The 23,295-nt window shown below is 38.7% G+C and overlaps 1 pseudogene; it reads right to left on the bottom strand.

Annotated features, from left to right (window-relative positions):
* The window catches only part of LOC113081117 (protocadherin-1-like), a 142,898-nt pseudogene that overhangs the window by 107,422 nt on the left and 12,181 nt on the right, over nt 1-23,295 (bottom strand).

Raw genomic sequence — 23,295 nt, 5'->3', positions numbered from 1 at the left:
TAAGCAAAAAAATAAGGCTGGTATCAGTAAATGCAGTTAGTGTTAAAATAGCCAGGTCAGGGAGATGCTGTCTGTATCTAGGCAAAAGCACTTTATTTGACCTTCTGAAAGTAGATGCATTTTTAGGGATTTTTAAGATTACATACAACACAACAGTAAAAGCATACTGTGCTTGTCGGAAGGAGGGACTTTGCAGAAAATTACGAGTTTGAGAGAGGCAGGGCATAGAGGACCTACAATAATGTACAGTATTTAAAATGTGTTTTTTGAACATTAATAATAATAATAACAATAACAATAATAATAATAATAATAATAATAATAATAATAATAATATTATATGGCAGGCACACACTGTTTTCTGTGTTTCATTAGCATTTGTCTTTTCTTCACTGTGTGCGCTCCTTGTTGCTCTGGCAATGGAAACGACTTGTGACCCCCCAATTAACATTCTACTGACTTGTGAATCATTCCATGTGTGTATATGTAATGTCTTAATGGCACTCGTACCTATTTGCAGAGCTGATGAGTAAAAGCACTTGTCTGATCAGGTCAGGCCCGGGTCAGTGTTTACTGTGCAATAGCCCATCAAGAGAATGGATCCTTCCCCCAGCCCTGTTCATTTAGACCCAGTTAACGGCTTCAGTGAACACCTGCTGACTTGTGTCCACATATAACAGGCATTTAGCACGAGGCAGTGATCGTGTATTAAATGCACCAAAAGGCGAGAAATTGACATCAAGGCCATTTGCCGGCAAAAAAGAAATGCACAAAACCTATTACCGTTCAGTTTGTTTATGTGCCTGACAAGGGGGAAAATAACTGTTATACAGGATAAAATCAGCTTCGAATGGGAAGTTTAATTTAACAAAAAAATCCTTGTCGTTGATGTGCACACCCTTAACCCAAGTATACACACACTCACAGATACACATACATCCACAGCGTAATCTTTGTCATCCTTGATTGCATGTGGAAACAACAACATCCTGTTTCCATGATTCTGACAGATTGTAAATCAAGCCTCAGCAAACAGAACCACCCCCACTCCCCAACACACACACACACACACACACACACACACACACACACACACACACACTGAGATTAGACTAACACCTGTCAATATGGAGGTCTTTATATGACACCCCATGCAGTGCCAATCCTAGACTTCTGGGGGCCCTGGGTTTATGGAATAGGGTGTAAGTGGTTATTAACGAATGAATGAAATGCATTTGTCCGTGTTTCACTCCGCATTGAAGCACGCTCACGGAAAGCAGTTGACAAACAGTGTTTATTCTGCAGCTTGGTATGCTTTTAAAAAATTTTTTTTTTATTATTATTATTTATTTTTTACATTTCACATTACGTGATTTGACAGATTGTTACGTAGAAAGGGCGACAGTGCACCACATTAAAATAAATGATCATTCATGTTTTAATTACCTCTGGCCGAATTCAAAAATGAAACTTGAATTCAAGAATGCAGTTTGAGTAACATAACATGTTTTCCATAACCATAAATTCAAGGCTGTGTGTACATATTATTAAATATACAGTAATATTTATATATGCTTTATATATATATATATATATATATATATATATATATATATATATATATATATATATATATATATATATATATATATATATATATTAAACTTATAACACTTATTATAATAAAAAAAAAATGCACAGAATATTGGGGAAGTATATGGGATGCACAGCTCAAATCTATGATGGACAGGAAGATAGAGTACTAATTTCTATAGTGAGAACAAGTGCAGACACTTCTTTATACAAGTCGATGTCTTCCTTTCCTAAGTAGGCAAACACTTACTGAGACAATATCAGTTCTGCTAACAGTAGCTTATCCAAACACACATGAGCACAGCACACAAACAATTACCCTGGCTGCTCTAGATTGGTTTCGTCTGAAACTGCTGTTGCCTTTGTCCTAATATCCATCGTTCTGTTCAGCTCGCGTTTCCTTTTATTTACCTCACAATTCCCCTCCCCGAATCTCTTCAGTACGCTGTCATTGTCACCAAGCATCCTGCCACTGTAGAGTGTGTGTGTGTGTGTGTGTGTTTTAGTGTGATCGACAGAGGTTTACAGCTAAATGAGGGGTGTGAAAAAGACAAAAGATGGAGAGGAGAGTGGGAAGCTGACAGAGCAGCACCACAAAAGCACTTAACAACTTCACACACACCCTCTCTCCCTCTGTATCTCTCTCTCTCTCTCTCTCTCTCTCTTTTCCTCCCTCTCTTTAAGTGATGACAGACTGGCAGCTCCTCTCTCCTCTCTGAAATTAAATGTCAGATGCAGTACTCTGCTTTTCCCTGTGTCTTCTACCTGTTTTTATGTTCAGCAAAAAATGAGCCCAAACTCAGCCGCTCGCTGACTCACTCACAGCTTCCCTTCTGACCTCTGTCCAGTCCTTCTCCACTTTATTGCATAATTTGCTCCAACCCAGTTTCACTCGCTGGATCTCGCTGGATTTTCCTTGTGTAGGATATTTCTGGTTTAAGCACTTTTCAAAACTTAGACCCACTATGCCCACATGTCAGCAATTATTTTGTATTATATATTATATATTAAGTATTGTTATAGTATTAACTACTAAACATTTAGTTTTTAGTTTTAAGCATTCTTTGATTAAAGTTCAAAGGAACAGATTATATTTAAAATATAAAAAGTTGGGGTATTATACAGTAAATAGACACAATCCTGCTAGTCCTTGTATGATTTTTTCTGTTTCCACATTTGCATAAATCCTTTATTGAACATATGCATGTGAGATTCATTCAGTCAATTACCCTCTGACTGTAACGTATAAAGGTTTTACACACTTAAATGTACAGAACAAGAAAAAGTAAACTATGAATTGTGGAGCCTTAGCAACAGTCCAGTGGTGTCACATCTATACCTGGGATTAGTCCACGGGACGGTGAGATGAGGTGCACGCTCGGCTGGATTGTGCCACCTGGTATTAATCAGGAGGCAAAAGCCTGGCAAAGACCATAACAGCAGAACTAAGAGTTTAGAGCTAAAATATGCATTAGAAAAGAAGATCTAAATTTGCATTTCCAAAATACCAGTGCTTGAAAACCAGCAAACCGGTAAAATTTACATTTTAGAATAAGATATAAAACATATAACAGATTAAAAAAAATACTAAATTAATTGTAAAGAGATCGTTCACCCAAAGATGAAAATTATGTCATCAAAAAATGTTATCCGTTGCCGTTATCACTTTTAAAACGCACAGAAGAAACATCTCTCCTTTGGGCTTATCTTCAGCTCTGAACAGTGAATTAGGCACCGACCGGTATGGGAGTGGTACTGGGGTGGATGTTGGTATAAATCACCTCAAGGTTCGATTCGGCACTTTAAGGAGAAAGAAAATCAAAACCTCAACCTCTCTCTTACTCCCTGTATGCTCTCATTTTAGCTTTCTTCCTCTGTATCTCTGCACAAATCACCTCGACTCTGTCCGTGTCTCCCTCAGGTTATATGAGGCTGAAGATGCAGCTGGGGAATGGAGGGATTAGGACCACACTCCTACATGAATATGTCACAGATTGCATGGCATTCAGGATCCCTGTGTGTGTGTGTGTGTCACAGTCAAAGCTGGGTCTGACACACATCCATGCGCTCTGAAGATCCTGGATTAGAGAGTACTGATGTGTTTTGGGAGCAGGAGTGTGTGTCTGTGCATGTGTGTGAGAGAGTGCATCCCTGGCACTGCTAATGCTACATTTGTACTGAGATAGGCATGTTGTGAATCTGCTCTCAAAGGCTTTATTTTGGTTCCATTAATGATGGCCTCACCCAGTAATCTCACTAAATTGGAAATCTGATGCAAAGTATAAAAAAAAAAAAAAAATGCACTTTTGGTTGGGAGAGTGCATATGCTGTGGTTCCTCCCGTTTGGAGAATGAGGAGGGGATGTAGGGCGCGAGAGGAAGAGAGACTCGTAATTGTGTCTCCGATTTAGCCTGTTTTGCATTTATTGGAGTCAGGACCAGGACACTCACTGCTCCTATGTCTCATTTAAGATGAAAAAGACGCAGCTCAGGAAAGTACACACAGTTCCACAGCTTTTCCTGAATACTTTTTCAGCTTGCAGACTGCATCACAGTATAAGAATATCTCTGCAAATCATCATGACATACGGTGGGGATTAGCAACCTCTTTTTGGTCCGCTGAACCTCTATGACCTAAATTATTTACTGAAGCACCCAATGAGATTTTAAATAATGTTCTACATAATCAATTTATACCACCACTCTGTGGAATATTTGACTCTGACTGGTCAATCATGGCATTCTGTGGTCAAATCGTTTTATATAATGACTAATAAACTGTATATTAGTTTGTCATCACAGTTTCCTGTATCTTGTACTGCTTTTTTTCAATTTCAACTTTCAATTTCAAAATATATTTCTATTATTCCTCTTACATATACACACTCACGCACACACACACACACACACACACACACACACACACACACACACACACACATATATATATACATATATTAATTAAAGTGTTTTATTTCGACCAAATTATACGTAATATATTTGAACCTTTTTATTTTCTCTATAGCAATCTCATGAACCTGCAAATCCAACATGAACCACTAGGGCTGGAAATGTAACTGAAGTATGATTGCTGACTTTAGAAAGGAGCATTTAACCTATACTTGGAACCTCAATTTAATTTATTTATTTTATTTTATTTTATTTTTTCAGGGTTTTTCCATGCCTGTGGGAACCTTGCAGCATACCAGTTCAAAGTCTGGAAATACACATTGTTAACTATTATTAATTATTTACTACACAGTTTTGCTTCCTGGTCTCATCTCTTTGTTCTTGTCAGATAACATTTAATCGCTTTCATGTACTGTCACACTGAAAACAAAATACATCAATACATATAAGTTTTTTTTTGTTTTTTTTTTTTTTTTTACCTGAAATTCTAAAACATTGGAGATGTGTGTTGTCTTGTAGCAGACAAACATGTGCTGTAAGAAACAAGCATCATGGGAAACCCAGCCAGCAGGTCCATGGAGACAAACACATGACTTCCCAAAGTCTTTTTCCAGTTCATAAGCCACAGCAAATTTATGGGATTTACAAAGGTAGCAGAGAGGCAGGCAGTGAAATGCGAAAAAAAAAGTGAGCTGGAATGACATAGCAGAAGGGGAAGAGAGGAAGAGGGCAGCGAGAAATGAGGACCAGAGGAGGGCAAGTAGAGGACTGCAAATGGAGGCATAAAGGAGACAGAGAAGAGTGAGAGTGACAAATGAGAGACAAAATGAAGAGAGAAGCAGATAAGAAATGAAGACATAAAATGAACACAGAAGAGAAAAGACAACACAAGATGAGAAGAAATGAGACATGACCAGAAGAGAAGAAACAACGAGATAAGTGTCAAGATGAGCAAAAATAAATGATGAAAAGAGAACAAATGAAGAGACTAAACCAACAAATAAACAGATACAAGAAAAACTAAGAGCAGAGAAAAATGACATGAGTAGAGAAGAGCTGAATAAAAAAAATTAAAGAGTAGAGAATAAAAGTAACGAGATGAACAGAGAAGAAAAGAGAAGTATAGATGAGACAAGAATAATATAGATGGGTAGAGAAGAAAATAAAAAAGACAAGCAGAAAAAAAAAAAAACGATACACAAGTAGAAAATATAGCCCCTTTCACACTACACGTTGGACCCCGAAAAATGAAGGATCATTGCCAGACCGCCTTCTGTGCTAACACAAACTCGTTCCAGGATTGATTCCATTTTCGACTCATGTATTACACGTCACACCCTGATGTCATGTGCCATTATGAGGAATGAAGAGAAGAGAAGAGAAGAGAAGAGAAGAGAAGAGAAGAGAAGAGAAGAGAAACTAGACCAGCAGAAAAGAAATGAGACGAGACGAAAAGAGATTAGAAAACAGAAGTGACCCCACCCGTTTTATCTTATCATGTGTGTAATATCCGCTCTTATCCCCTTATCACTGTGAAATGGACTTTGCCCAATGACATGGAAATCATCATTTAGGGGCGAAACGGAGACTCTTCCACACATACCAACAAAGAATATCCAGCACATTTACATACGGTCACTCTCCTTCTCTCTTTCTCTCACTCTCTCTCACGCACACACATACTGAGACCGAGTGAAGAACAGAGGGCCCAGAGTTAACAGGCATAAAAAGCAGTGCTTCACCGAGAGTGCGGATAAATGTCACACACAGCGGCATTTCATTGTGCCTTTGGAGCGTTCTAAAGGTGCCTCTCACTAGATAAACCAAAAGAGACCTCGCCGTGTGTGTGTATGTGTGCACTCTTTCTGTAACACACATCTTTATCTACTTCAAAATCTACATCTCTTTCACCCAGAGACCCTGTGCTTTTTCCCGCAGCACGAGACTTTGGTGGAAGTCAATAGCTGTTTGTGAGAAAAGAGAGAGAAAGAAGGGAGGAAAACAAAAGCTGGCCATGAATAACTCCGACTCCAGCAGTTTTGTAGGGTTTGAGAGAGTCGCTTGAATAATGAACTGCCTTTCCCCAACAGAGGCGACAAGCCTCAGACAAACTTATTTAGAAACACGAGAACAATGGACAGGCAAAGAAAAGAAACACTTCTAATGGAGGGAATGTTCACGAGGCGACGTCGTACAGACAGATTAGCTCATTTCACAGCAAGGATGAGACAAATAATAAATACAAGGACACTACCTGTCAGCTTGAAGTGGCTGGCTGGGGTTGGGGGGTAAATATGAATATGACACAAAAAAGAAAAAGAAACATATTTATGGCTAGAGGACTGAATTACCAATTTGCCTCATTCATTTCATTATGACAACCTCTTAGGAAATATGTAAGTCTCCAAAAAATCCCTTCCCTGCATGATGCATCAAACTTATAACCCCTTTACACTCCAGCTTTAGCTCCTGAAAGGTGGAATAGGTCGATCTGTCACAAATACAAATAGGCCGACCCTCTTTCAAGGAAAGATGTTCTCGTTCTTTCTCCTTGTCATCCTCCTATCCTTGCTCTTTTGCTCATATATATGCTGCTGATAAAGGCATGCTAGTTATTTCGCATATTGCCAGGACCTACATTTAGGCCCCATCAACACGGAGACACATTTTGCTGTATACGCTTACATTTTGTATCGTATAGGCATTTCGGCCACACAGATCCGAAACCGCTATTTTTTTTTTTTTTTTTACCGGGTCCCAGAGTGAATAATTTTGAAAACGCCTCCCTTTCGTTTTCGTTTGGACAGCGAATCCATATATTTTCTAAAACGATGACGTAATCAGCCAAAAACTCTCCCCTAGTCAGACACCACTACGTCACGTAACAGCAACAAAAACATGAACAAACACTGAACAATTGTGTTTTATTAACTAACATTAACACAGATTAATAAATGTATTGTTCCATGTTCGTTTGTATACCGCACACAAGGTTTATGCGCATTTCCCAAGTCATCTTCTCTGTTTTTAGTGTATCGTTTTAGTGTAAGCAATGTAGCCAATCACAGACATGTTTGTCGATTTCTAAAACGCAAATGGCCAATCAGAGGTGTTTTGGTCGGAATCCACGCATTCACTGCTCCAGGCACTTGAACAACATTAACAGCCCATATCTCCCGCCGCAACCCCCATGATTTGCCCCCCCCCCCCCCCCCCCGCACCCAAGTCGTGTGTTATGTTGCCAGGTCTGCATGTATACTACATCGTTTTGTAGTTTTGAGTGGATGCAGATATTTCTTGAGATGAGGAAAAAAAAAAGATCTGATAGGAAAAGCTCTGGGTTCGTGTGGACATAGCCTTAATTAGCCTTAAGTCATTGAAGACATGCTGATCAAGGGTGATAAAGTGCATGAGAGAGAAATGCAAACAAGCTTGAGAACCTTATTCTGACCTCACACATTGCAGTGGAGCGTTCCTTTACCTCATCGTCTAAAGGGCCCTTCATACATTCATCGATCCGGAAGTCAAGTTTAATGACTGACAGCGGGAGCGAAGTCATTGACGCACACATGATCAATGGCTGTGAGATATTGTGGAGTGTGGATAGGATGTTAATGTTGGAGCAATGTTGAGCTGACGACTGGAGTAATGGCTGCTGAAAATCATCTTTGCCATCACAGGAATACATTTTTAAATATAATAATTTCACAATATTACAATTTTTTTGTCAAATAAATGCAGCATTTATATACATATTCTAAAACAATAAAAAAAAAACATTTAGTGACCCCAGACTTTTGAGCAATGCTAGATAATAGTGCTATAATATCAGTTATCAGTAATCAGTTATAATTGCTTCATATGCATCTTTCATATGTTTATGAAATGTATAACTGAAATACCCAAAATTCTAACAAAAACTTTAGGAAATGCCCACCAGCAACCACCAATACTGCAAATTGGTGAACTCCAGCTATAAAAGCAGTGCATGTGTCAACAGAGCATAAACCACATTGCAACCAGGCCAGGACTCATTTCTTCATTTATTTCCTAGGTCATGCAATCAGACTGGCACACTTCTTGTTCCCAGACCTCTGCCCTTGCCCTCCAAAAAGAGAGAATGAGAAGGAACAAAAACAATAAGTAAAAAGCTCCAGATTTTTTTGTGGAAATTAGATTTCCTGTTTTGAAGTCTGCATGACTCACACTTTGAAGTTGTTGGTGTATTTAAATTGTTTGTTGGTTCAATTTTCTTTAGGCTATGATTATTTCCCTTAGTGCTTTGGTGTTTTTTCCCCCCTCATCTCGCTCTCTCTTCTGTTCTTGTCCTTTTTATTGCCTTCTCGTTTTTGACGAGTGTTTACGAGTATCTCAGGGGAGACAGAGGCTGCCTGCTGAGGAGCGAGGACGAAGATGGAAAGAACGGTGAGCTTAGCCACAACGCATTCATCTGGCACACCAATCCCACGGCTGTGTGGACACACTCCTTTATGAAACGCAGACGGGAGAGCAAGGGACGGGGAGAAAGATGGACAAGGAGACGAATACGGCACGCTCTTAATTAAAGGATGCTGTCGAAGTGCCTTCTGAAGCAGGGAAAATAGCCATAAGCTCTCTGTCCTGTCTAATCTCCTGAGTTACTACATTAAAGACGGCTTTAATTAAGCCCCTTAGGACCCCCATCGTAGAAACAGAAAATAGTCACTGTCCATTCCCCTCACAAAAAATAAAATAAAAACACACACACAGAATGAGGCCTATAGCATGCAGCCTCCACCAACATGCGCATTAGAAGCCATGTAATCGTATACTGTATACATATCCCCCACCGTGTGAGGCCCCCTCGAACTCCGGAGTGATCAAACCTAACAAGGGTGGGTGCCACACTAGGATGCTTCTCCCTCCCTCTGTTTTAATGCAACGATTAGACTGGCTAAATATCGAAAAGAGGATCTTGTATAACTTAATCTCCTGCTAAGCTCCATTTGTGAGATGGGTGTATACCGGTGGCTAAGACGATCAGGCAGTAAATAAGGGCTTTAGTACCTGGTTTGGTCTGATATCTGATTGTAATCCGGCAAACAGCAGCTGCCACCCATTCCTGCACATCTAGCTTGACTTCAAACCTAAATGTGACTACACACTGCTTGGTTTCATCAGACAAGATATTACATTCCATGTTTGTGTAGGCTAGATCTACATATCTGGACATATCTGAACTGATTTCAGGAGAATTTGGTACATTGTATAGACTAGGGTGCAATTTGTATGACCAGTTGACAGCTGAGCTAAGGCTTCAGCCCTCCTTTAACTCCCTTTTTTCTGTTTCTCTCTGTCGTGCTCAAGCCCTTTGGCAGATATCTGGCAGAAAGGAATAGACAGACCAGTGATTAAGACCAAGGCACACATTTAGCCTTCAACCCTGCCTAATGCTGAGAGATTAAAGTCAAGGGATCGAGAAGAGAGGGAGAGAAAGATATGCCTCAGTGCCCTGCTTTCTGCATGGCTCTGATTAAAGGATGGCCAGGTCAGTGAGGCTATGAGTCGCCCACAAATGAGGCAAGGGTCAGCACAAACAGGCTGTAGTCACCGGTAGGTCCTCTCTCAGGGTGAAAAAAGATGCCCTTGTCACAGTTTGACTTCATAGGGTTCACAATAGAGCCAGGCCACAGCTGTAAATTGAGGATATTCTGTACACATTATAGTTTACATTATGAATGGAACTTTTTTTTTTTTTTTTTGTCAGCTAAGGGCAGAGATGGGTTTTCCCGGCAAGAAAAAAAAAATAAAAAATTATATATATATATATATATATATATATATATATATATATATATATATATATATATATATATATATATATATATATATATATATATAAATTTTTTAAAAAAAAATTCTTGTCGGGAAAACCCATCTCTGCCCTTATATATAATTTTTAATTTAAAAAATAAATATTTAATTCCACAATTTAATAAAATTAAAATAAAAATAATTAAAAAAATATCTTAACCACTAGCAACCATTTATTTCCAGGCAAGATTCTTGTGAACAAGTCTAAACAATAGTGACGTTGTCACCATTATGTTACCTGTCTCTCAATAAATACGAAACTAGGAACAAGTAGTTGTTGTGTACCATAAAGTGGCCTGTATTAAGTAACAGAAAACTGAAAACAAATAATCAAATAACAAATAATTTTTTTTTTTGTTTTTTTTTAAAGCAACATGCGGGTGGTTTATACCTGGATCAGGCATGTACATACAGAGAGTGGACATCCCATGCTAATGCCTCACTGAAGAGCACCCCGACCTTGAGATGGAGAGTGTAGATTACTCAAAGCCAGGACGGGAGAAACACTAGCGTAAGACAGACTGAGACACCCTGCGTTCTTCACTACACCTCTCACTATCACTCTCTTTCTTTATCCACAGAATAGATTACACTTCCCTACTAACGGCTGACTGACATATCACCACACATATGCAAGCAGTCTGCCGCCTTCAAGACAGAGGAAAAGGAGAAGAAAATTGAGGGAGAGAAGAAATACTAAAAAGGGTGGTACAACAGAACTGTCAAAATGATTCAGCTTTACAGGAAGACACATCGTGCCCTCTTGGAAAAAAAATAAATAAATAAAATAAAAAACTAATGAGCCTAATGATTACGTGTGAGAAGACGCCATGAAGAAACCTTACTAACCTTACTAAATAATGTCTCATGTTCTCCCTCTCCTTCTCTTCCTCTCTCTCTCTCTCTTACTTTATTTATTTTTTATTTCCTGTAAGATTGTGTTATCTCAGGCAAACAGTTTGCAGCTGAGGGGAGAAAGCTCAAGGTGAGACTAGCGGTGGCAATATTAAATGAAGTGAGGAGTGCAAAGATAGATGGGATGTGTGTGTTTGGGGTGAGAACTGACCACAGTTCTGGGCCAAAGGAAGCACAAATGCAATGTGTGTCCCTGAAGACCGAACCGAACATAAAATCAAAACACAAATAACCATTACTACCATAACTAAACTGTAACCAGTACTCCAAATATGCCTAACTCTGCTACAATATTCTGCTGCCACTCTAAAAGTCAGTGTTCCCATAGTTCTACCGTTACACGTGCATATAATAAATAAATAAATCAATACAGTTAGTGGGGTGTTCAAATGAGTTCAAGCTTGGCTTTTTTAAGTTTTTGAAAGTTGTCTCTTAAGATCACCAAGGCTGCGTTTATTTGATCAAAAATACAGTGAAAAACATTAATACTATAAATTATTATTACAATTTAAAATAACCGTTTTCTATTTTAATATATTTTTAAAATGTAATTTATTCCTGTGATGGCGAAGCTTAATTTTCTGCAGTAGTTGATCCAGTGCTAAGTGTCACACAATCCTTCAGAAAGCATTATAATTATTATAATTAGTTGATTTGCTCAAGAAACATTTCTCATTATTATCGCTTTTTTTTTTTTTTGGGGGGGGGAACGTTGAATAATTTATTTGAAAAAAAAAAAATGTATTATAACTTTATATAAATGTCTTTACTGAAAGACAATATATTCTACTGAATATAGAAGTACTATTTAAAAACCATAATTAATAATAGAAAAAAAAAAATTGTGTTTAAAACTTATTTTGACTTTATGGATACTTGAGTATGAATGTTGGAGCTGATCTGACACACTCATAGCCTCTCTCTTACACACATACACACACGAACACAGAAGGAACTGAGAGGATCTGTTGTGGATAAACAGATGGACAGTGTCTTCATCCTCTTGCGGTTATGGTGGGGAGGTGTATTCTCAAATGATCTGCAAAGGCCCGGGGTAGACAAGACACACACAAACACATGTGTAGCTCCGGATGCACACACACACACAGACGCAAACACAAATTTAAATACACTTGGCTATTCATTATACATGAAACTGAAAAAGGGGAATATTAATGAAGGGTAGCAGAGTGTTTATTATGGTAAAACATGTATATTCATCTTGCGCCTTATTTACACACTCACAACTTATTACCTCCTACTCGTCAGCCTAAAACCTCAAGCTAAGCTGTCAGTGCAATGTGATTCATAACCACTGTAGTCTTACTCAGAACGGCCCGAGGCTATACTCTTCTGTCCTGTGTCTTTTCCTCTCCTGTGGCTGGCCGCATCTGGTGAAAAGTGGTCTGTTTTAGAATCAACAGTCCTAGAGTTGTGTGTGTGTGTGTGTGTGTGTGGGGGGGGGGGGGTGGACAAAAGCAGCTGGCCAAAAGCCAGGATGGTGAAATGGCAGGAAAGAGGGATGAAACGGAGCCCACACAGAGCAAATTGAAAAGGTATGCTGCGAAAGTGACTTTTAGCAGTACACCAGTTCTAAGTACTTCAGAAGAGACTGAGAGACAGAGCAAACAGTGAGACAGCGAGTGACCTCATTGAGTGTAGTGTCCAGTCGAGCATAAGGACCTGCACAGACCCGCGCTGCTGCTGTCCCTCTATCCCTCACTTCACACACAAGCACAGCGACTCATGGCCAGGATAAGAGGGTATGACCCGGTGTTTATCTCCCCCTGAGGTATCCAGTCTGCAAACTGCAAACTGCTGTGGCACAAGTCACATCTGTAGAGGCTAGGGATGTTCATTTCACTTATTTTTCCTAATTGACAACCGACACTCGTTAACCAATTATTAACAGTTAACTGACAAGATTGTTTTAAAAAGAAAGGATCATTGTCTGTGACCCGTTAAAAATACTAGCATTTGTTTCCAAGGGATTAAAAGCAAAAAGCAGCAAACAGAACATGAGGATTCACATGGACTTCATATCACATCACGCAACTGCAGCGCTTTGAAAATAAATACATTACTTTGTTTGAAATAAATGCTGTTCTTCTGAACATTCATCAAATAATCTAAAATCAAAAAAAAAAAGAAATCACTGTTTGTCGCTGTATGACATAATATTCACATAATATAAAAAAAACACAGTGACTGGTAAAGATTTGACCGATAGATTGAGAGATCGATAGATGAGTGAGAGATACTTCCGCTTGTGTTCATTGAAACCCCAACTTAATTTTCCATTCCTTTACTCATCTCGCCGACTTTCTAAAACCTTATGGAAATAGTTCACCCAATATCACCAACTGTCTTCATTTGTATGACCTTGTTATATAGAACACAAAATTTGATATTCGTTAAAAAAAAACATGCTGGCCATCATCAATACAATATGTATCAGTGATGGCTACATCATGGCCATACCAAGGAACTAATGACATAATTAGGAATCATATAATTTTGGTGACAATGGAGAGAACCAAATATACAAAGAAACAGCAAACAGAGAACAGCAGACACATTACCCATAAAAGTGATCCATAGGACTTATTCATTACATTCCAAGTCTTCTAAAGCAATATGATAGCTTTGTATAAGAAACCGAACAAAGTTTAATTTGCTTTTCAACTAAAAATCAAAAGCATATTCTTTTGTGTAACAGTTGTAGGCTTGTTAGAGAGCCTGCCTCCCACGCTGGAGACTGCGGTTCGAATCCTGCTTCTAAGAGACAAAGTAGAACTGATTACATTTGGTGCCGTGACCCAGTTTTGGGGGGTGAGTGTAACAGTCGTAGGCTAAAAAGTGCTGTGCGTGTAAACCACACTCCCTGATCTCAAGAGGCGCTCTAGCGACTGACACTAGAGGCCATGGGCTTTAGCCTCCATGTTAGAGCGCTCACCTCCCACGCCAGAGACTGCAGTTCGAATCCTGCCTCAAAGCAAGGCGAACTACAACCGGCTATATTTGCATGTTCATAAGTAATAGCAATGTTTAACTTCGGGGAATAAAAAATAAATAAATAAAAAACTGGAAGAACAACAGACTGATCTGGTTCTCAAGAGATTGATCCTGTCCCAATACTAAGAATAATAGATTATCAATGAAATAAAGACTTACATTTCTAACATTCATTTTTATTTAATCGGGATTGGTTGGGCATCTGAGATTAAGATACTGAAATAAATATCCACAGAGCTCTTCCAATTTTATAAATAATAATTTGTTTATTCATCCCCTTTCAACCCATTCTTTCTCTCACACACTTTTCCCCCCCATTCACTCACCAAATGCATTTTCTTGTGAAAAAAAAAAGAAGAATAATCAACCCTCCCATCAGGGTCCCACCTCTCTCTGATTCCCTTCCCGTTGCCTCATTCCTCTAACAAACCCCCCGTTGACTGCAATCACACACCAGTATGCAGTGATGCCTGCCTCTCATGGCAGCCGACCGCAAGACCAATTCTCACCCTGCCGATGAAGGCAGTAGCGCTGATGGCTGTTGAACACTCTACATCCTATCTATGAGACTTTCTATCTTCAATCTCTTTCTCCAATCTCTTCTCTTTCCTCTGCCAAGTTGGCACATGAGAGGTGGGCACCAGTACTGGACTAGGTTAAATATAGACATGACTTCTCTAAGGTAAGTCAAAGAAATCACATGCCCGGATGCCCCACTCCAGCAGTTTGTCACTCAAAATTTGATCCGAGAAGAAGGGAGTTTAAGCGAGTGTCTACGGAGTCTGCAATATAATTTAAATCAGAGATGAGCTTTGCAGTTTCATCTAGAGGGGAAATGAGAAAGGAAGTGTTTGCATCTTTCTATTGCCAGTTTACGTTATCCTTTAAACCACATCCTGACTGGGCATAATGTGATATGTTTCCTGGTAACAGATCTAACCACAATCAAAAAAAAAAAAAGGAAATGAAATTAAGGACAATATTCTGACTTTTTTTTTTTATTTGAAAATGAATTTTGAAGCAACAAGGACTGAATGTATGTGGGGCTAAAATGGCAAATATATATATATATATATATATATATATATATATATATATATATATATATATATATATATATATATATATATCTCCATCCATCCAATGGTAGAGCATTGCGTAAGCAGCACAAGGTTGCGGGTTCAATTCCCAGGGAACACATGTTAGGTAAAAACTGTTAGCCTGAATGCACTGCAAGTCGCTCTGGATAAAAATCTTGTTATTTGCTAACTTTTAGCATGTTTTACAAATATTTTTTACCCAGAAACCAGATATTTTTGATTTGCTCTGCAAAATGCTTACTGCCTTATAGGAATGAAAACAAAGACAGAAGGACAAAAAGGATATAATACCTAATGGAAAATGCATGGAACCCACAAGTATCATGTGTCTAAGTAGTCACATCCTGTAAGCATTACTATGCTTCCTGCTGTACAGTTTGCATTATTTTATCCACATGCTTGACACAGTAGTATCATTTCTCTCTGACATCCATCACATAGCTTCCTGTGATAAAGACCTGAGAAAAATCATTATGAGGAGCACATAAGGGCAGCGGATTCCTTGTGTATCAGTCTCTCATAAACACCCACACACAGACGGCGAGTGTTGGGGGTTATAGCACAGGTCAGTGAGCGCACGCCTTGGCAGATCCGTGCCACCTGCTAACAGCCTGGAACAGACAGGAGAGATGTCTGCAACATGTACCGGAGACCATTGTGCAGGTCAAAGGTCATCAAGGCCCCTCCCTGTGCTCAGAGTACCAAGCAACAAAGCAATATACTTTACACACATTTACATCCACCACTGCGAAATCCATTAACCTGTCGGCAACATGTTTACGCCTTTCTATGCGGGTCCAGATTGTGAGAGTGTAGGTCTGTGAGTTTGTGTGCTGTTGTGCTAAAAAAACAACTGTTCTGTCACTGCCATTCAAGCCAAATCACCTACGGCCATTTAAGCTCTGTCTATGGCTTCTTGGTTTGTTCTAAACACTGAGCTTGCAGTTTTAAAAAAGATCAAAATTAGAATTGAGATCCATGAGATCAAAATGGGAGTTTTGTGGCTTTATGTCCACGTGCATTAACCTAATGCTAACAGATACTGGTGTATATCTAAAAGTTGACAATTAAACATGACCGCTCAAAGGTTGGGGTCAGTAAAAAAAAAAGAAAGAAAGTAATACTTTTATCCAGCAAGGAAGAATCCAATTGATCAAAAGTGACATTAAAAACATTTATAATGTTACAAAACAGCTCGAACAGGCCTTTTGCAGTAGGTGACCAAGCAACAGCTTAGTACGGTATAGACAAATGTAGAGACATGTACACTGCACTGCTGCCTCTCTCTCTTTGTATCCTCATTTTGAAATTAAAAACAGATCTGTAGACACAGCGAACAGGAAGTGCCTTATGAGGCAGAAGAGCAGAGCAGTGAGGCAGAACGCTAAATGTACCATAAACATGCACCATGCAAAACTCTGTAACATCATTAGACTAAAATGCTCTTAATGGCTAAGCAAAGTAAAGGCAGTATTTTTTTTTTTTTTTTTGAGCTAGCAAATGCATAAATAAAGGGATTAAACTCTGTTGACTATACACATGAAGGGTTTGATTGGATTTCATGTTCATTTTTACGGTTATGGGGCTAATTTTGGTCCATGCACCCGAGCACATCTGCGTGTGCGTATTTGTCTGAGTGAGTAGTTTAGCGTGCACAAGTGCGTTTATGCATCCTCTGTCAGGACCTATAAAGATGGACGCTGTCAGCGTCTGTGCGGAGAGTAAATATGTGTGTACGAGCAGGAGGGGGACAGCCAGGCGTAATTTCAGCAGATGTTGCCTGACAACGGCAGGGTGTGTGGATGGGCCTCTGGGGAGGAGAGAAGTTTAGTAGCAGTCGGAATCTGCAGTTGCACAGGCAAAGAGTGCAGTCACCACACAGCACATGACACCTCACCCAGAAACAACGACAGCCCACAAGAGTAAAGTGACAGGGGAGAGAACAAGAGAGAGGGAGATAAAGAGAAACATTTTATGCACTGCTTGGGCCTTTATCAACCTGAGCAAGACCCTAGAGAAAAACTTTATAATGCTCAGTTCATAGCTTCAGGAGACCGCTTTCGGTTCGATACGCGGTACGCATTATGTATACCGAACGGTTCGTTGGAGTAATTAATTATATTTGAAAAAAAAAAAAAAAGAGAGAGAGAGAAATATAATGATATGCGTTCAACAAGGTAGCCCAATAACCCAAACAACGTAACAGGCAACGCCCCTGACACTCCCGAAGAAGAAAAAAACACCATCTTATATGTTTATGTTAGGCTACTCAGCAGGCGCTCGCTCACTCAGTACGCGCTGAAGGCTCGTTGCAAAATAGCCAATGCGTTTAACAGACTAGAAATGAGAAGATCCTCCAATAACCAACAGGTCTGGTATTTGGGTGCACTTTGGATTCCCTTTAAGCTATGATGGTGATGGCAAGAGAGTGGTGGATAAAAAAACACCAGCGGGAATATCTGGGATATATGCGTCAGTACTATCTGGGAAAAGACGAAAAAAAGGAGAAACATGCACGCAGCAAACTATCCCTGCAGCATTTAGAAACTATAGCTTACAGGGAATCCAACCCAAACACCAGACCTGTTGGTTATTTTAGGATCTTATATTTCTGGTCTGTTAAAGGCATTCGACATTTTGCAACGAGCCTTCAGCGCGTGCTGAGTGAGCGAGCGCCTTTCAAAATTGCAATCCATATACAACTATGATCAGCTGATCCTTCATCTTGGCTGAGCTCTCAACGTTGTTACGGGAAAGGATGAAGCTGATTGGTTGGTTCTTGTCACATGACCCGCGGTGCGCTTGCGGCATTCTGAAAAGTTGAGATGTTTTTACATTTTGCTGTATCTAAAACGTATCGAACCGAACCGAACCGTGACATCAGTGTATCGTATCGAACCGAACCGTGAATTTTGTGAACCGTTACACCCCTAATATATATATATATATATATATATATATATATAGCATTTTGCATGCCAGACCAGCTAAAAAGTGCCCAAAACCCTTTTAAAACTGGCCATAAGACAAGATTAGGCTGGTTTAGGTACAGGGAAGTAAGAGTATCCACATTAAATATATAGATCTACAGAATAGCTTGAAAAAAAATAAATAAATACATAAATAATAATAATAACCTAGTTTTAAGTATATCACAAGAAGTTCAGATTGAGACTTGCCAAATCTGATGACAGTTTTAGACATTTAGAAGATATTTCCTAAAATACATGTGTGATCACAGGTTTTTTTTTTTTTTTTTTTTTTTTGCCTCCAAGTAAAAAAAAAAAAAAAAAAAATTGCAAATTGCAAAAAGATCAGTTTTTAACTTTCGGTAAGAAATCAGGCATCTCCATTGATCTCTATCTAGCTGCTCTGAAGGCTAACCAGAAATATTTCCCAATTAGCACGTCCTAACATACTAATCATAGACCATTAAAATAATTGTACACATATGCCCCGAGAGAGCCATATGGCTGCATTCGAGGCCTCACCTGAACCAAGCAACAATTGACAGTCAGCTAGTTCTTTAACAGTGACCACAGAGGTGAACTTTGCTAATACTTATCATTAGATCAGCTCAGATAATCTAGATAATAGAGCTAAATGAGAGCTAATGTGTTCGACCTTGATGTCGGGTTGTAGTGTGAGCCCAGAGACAGGCTCCTTAATGAGAGAGGCTCTGACAGGGAACGTCAGAGCTCCACATAGAGGAACCTTTGTGTTCCTGGCTGCTTACCTTTGTACACGCTTGTCCCCTTATCTTTCCAACGAGAACTGGAAGGACTTGCAAACGTGCCTTAACTGTGACTCACAAACACACTAGCAACTTAGCTAGGACATAGTCATTTTCCTTCCTTGAGTGACTTGTACTCTCAGGTATTCACTGATTACGGAGAGGTAAAAATACTCCTTTGTGTGTGCATCAAAATGGCCATCTACCTGTCTGCCACTGTTGTCCCAGATTTAAGCCCACAGGACGGGCGACTCATCCTGAGAAACAAATACTGCTGTAACATAGAGGCGCTAAGGGACCAGAATTTTAAGCAATGTAAAAATTGACGACATCATTGTATTATGCCATTTAAAATTTCGTAGTAGAGCACAACAACAACAACAACTTATTAAAGGGCCTGGCAGCTAATTAAAATATTACTGTGTCATGGGCAAACACAAACAAAAAGACAAGCTTAGTTAGGTGTCTCATTAAGTTCACACCTCAAACACTAATATTGAGAAGTGAAGAAACAGGGATATCCATTTCTCTATACTCATTCCTTTCTTTCATAAAAAAAAAAACACTTTCAAACCTCAAATGACAAGAGATGTCAGTGTCCTTTCTTTCTTCCTTTCCTTCCTTCTTCGATTTCATTATTTTCCTGTCAGTAAACCTCAGGGAATGTCTTTGCCCTTTTTTAACGTGCACTTGTGTGAGAACTTAGTTTAGTACTCACATGCTGTGACAGCCGTTTTCTGTCCATGTGCTTCAGATGTGTGCACTAAGAAAACCGTATATCAGAAGTTTAAACTCATGTGGTTTAAAACTCATGATTTCAGTGCGATAAACATGAAAATCAGAACCAAAACAGATGTTTTTAGCAGGTCCAAGCTATACCGCTGCTCTATTCTGAATCTGGAAATGAAGTGGAGAGCAGCAGCTCATTTGCATTTAAAGAGACATGCACGTGTTCCTGCTTCAACTCAAAATAGGCATTTTCAAAATGATGTAATAAATGATCTGTGGAGCACTTTGAGCTAAAACTTTACAGACACATTATGGGGACACCAGATAATTATATTACATATTGTAAAAAGGGACATTTTATGTATCCTCTAAAATCTATATAACTCCATGGCATATTTAAGTCCCACTTGAATGGTGGTCCCTTTGTGTCCAAAATTTATCAAAAAGATATAGGGTCAAACAGGGCCATCCTTAGGGGGACCCTGAATATGATCATGAATGAACCCAGGAAAACAACCGCCAACAGTAACTAAGGGGGCAGGGATTACCGATAGGTAAATTACGACTTAGTATATAAATTCATTATTAGATTGTTAGAGACAGCAAAGCTAATGATTCTCCATCTTACCTATGTGTCAAAAAATTCAATCAAGGTGGGAGAAGGGAGGAAAAAGGGCCATCATAACAATTAACAGCTTTTTATTTTAATTATCCTTGCATATTCGAAGACAACACCTGAATAATGCAAATGAAGCTGGTTGTTTAATATTTCTTCAGAGTGTCCTTTGAAATGATTTTGTTTTCCTCTTTCTCCCCTCTATATTCTCTCCTGTTGATTCACGATTATTACTGGCGAGTTTGTTGCACCTGATTAACCACTAAGCAATCGTAGGCACTTATTTGCTTATTTAGAGGAGAGAAAGGTGGACATACTGCTGAGATAAAGATACTGCTGAAGCCATGGACTGCTAAAGGGTGACTTGCAGCTGCTGTACGGCAGCCTGGACCACAGAACTGCTTTGCATAACTGACTTCACACTTTACAAAATAGATTCTCACTCCGTGATGGTTACAGTCACAAGACCACACCACACCACATGAGACAGAGAAAAAGGGACACAACTTAGAAATGGAAAGCTCTTTGTTTTATCTCCCAACTCTTGTTTTTTCCTAAACCATGGAAACATAAAAGGACGGACATCAAACCGGCATTCATTTATTCGCAAACACGCTAAGACTGAAGTTTCTACAGCCAGGAGAAATGAGTGGAGGCTAAACAAGCACACTAAGCTGAAACTCTTATGAAGGTATGCTGGAATTTAAAAATATGAATAACTTTGCTTCCTGGTTAATGGTGTGATGTCATATTTTGCATGATGTTCCATTTCAAACTATGCTATGCATACACATATAGGGACTGGTTTAATGCTGCATTATCCCCTTTTCTGGATTTCTATTGTTAAGAGAAAATCACAGGGACAATGACAAACCTAAGGTACAGTACAGTGTAATATTCAATACAAGTGGATTTTCATGAAAAGGATGATACAGTGGACAGTACTAACCAATGACAGGACCTGTGACCAAACGAACAGATAAATGACTGGATTCTTCCATTAACATGAAGCACCATGAACTGAGTACATGGAAGAATGGTGTAAAATGACAGTTTTTTTTTTTTTTTTTTCTTGACCACCTTTATCTTTTTTGCTCTCTTATCATGCCCTCTTTCTATTCATCCCTCTATGATCCCTCCCATTCTCTCTTTTTCTTTGCCCCCCATACCCCTCCCCCCACCACCTCCTCACCTGCACTCAGAACAGTCTGTGAGTCAGCATACAACACACACTGGTCAGTCAATTGCCATGGTGACGGTGGAAGCTGAGGGCAAAATCGACAGCTTTTAAGAAGCATGGACACTGCTAGAATTTTAATGGTCGGCAGTGGCAGGAAAGGCTGTGTGTGTGTGTTTGGGGCCCAGATTAGCTGCCGGCATCCAAGAAGCCAATCAAATAGTACACAAATCCTAACAAGACCTCTGACAACCATACCTTGATCCTATTCCTCAAACCTTAATATGGGACCCCCAAAAATAGAGATTAGATTGATAATATATATATATATATGTGTGTGTGTGACTTGTTTGGCTCAATCCCAGAAGAGCAATGTAGTAAATATATCATATTAATTGTGTTAAGATGTGGATCACATAAGACTGACATTTTTGCATTTTGTGAATACTATTAAACTGGCTGAATAGTAAACCAATAGTCTAGCTATCAACATACAGAGCTTAAAATAATAGCTGAGGTACCAAGATAATTTAAAATCGTTTTTGAAGAATACATTTTTATTTTTTATTATTAAAAAGAGTTTACTTAATAAATATTTACTTGTAAAATGTGATGTATAAAAATGGTAATGTCATACATAAAAATGGGAATATGGAAATTAAATACTGTACCTTAAGAATTCATGTCCCTGGGGAATAATTCCAATGCACTGTTTCTGTTTAACATTAAATCCACAATGCAACACCTTCACAAAAGTTTTATTAAAAGCCAACTTGCTTTACTTGTGAAACATACAAAATACAAATTGCAAATCAACAGAAACAAAATAACACATAACAGGAATTAAACAGAAATGGGGATATTTGCAGCTTTAAATACAGTTCCACTCCTCGCAGAATGCAAAGGGTCGTATTAAACTTGACTGTGTGCTGCATTATGTGTAAAGCCCTAGCTGCTCCTGCATTACATACTTTAAACATTGCATCTTTCCAGAATAACATCACAAGTGATTATTGCTTTAAATATGGAGACATATCACTTAGAACCAGACTTCAAATGTAAAAAAAAAAAAGGATTGAACCACTATGAAAGCAGCTGAGATCTGGTTGGTTCTATTTACAAATCTGGTATACAGAAAAGTTTGGTGTGTTAAAAATTAATTAAGCAATTTTTTTCTATATAAAGCTATTAAATTTGTTCATCAAGAATTTGAACAACAACAACAACCCCCTCCCCCAACCAAAAAAAAAAAAAAAAAAAAACAAATCCATGATTATCTCCAATGATTTGCTAATACAGTCTAAGACAAATGGTATCCATTTTTGGTTTTCTTGTTCAGTAGTAGAGAAATGTACTTGAGAAAGGTGATTAAGTTTTAATGTCAAGTAGCTTTCTATTTACAGTTAAGGTAACATTATTCACAGCCTGGTAGAAAATTCCACAGTTAATTATTTCAACAATGTTCAGTGGCACACTCTGATGTCTATAGCTGATTATTAATCTGCATTAAGCCATCTCACTTAGTTGTGTACATAAAAAAGAAGGCACTCTTTGCATCTGCAATCAATGAAGCTTGAGCAAGAACAGGGGAATTATGCCCATTAATCTGTAAAAATAACCCACTACAACTCCAACTAAACAAAGTCTAAATAATT

The sequence above is a fragment of the Carassius auratus genome, unplaced genomic scaffold, assembly GCF_003368295.1.
Source record: "Carassius auratus strain Wakin unplaced genomic scaffold, ASM336829v1 scaf_tig00033194, whole genome shotgun sequence".
In the NCBI taxonomy this organism is placed as follows: domain Eukaryota; kingdom Metazoa; phylum Chordata; class Actinopteri; order Cypriniformes; family Cyprinidae; genus Carassius; species Carassius auratus.
The sequence above is the reverse complement of the archived record's forward strand: the minus strand, read 5'-3'. Positions and strand labels throughout refer to the sequence as shown.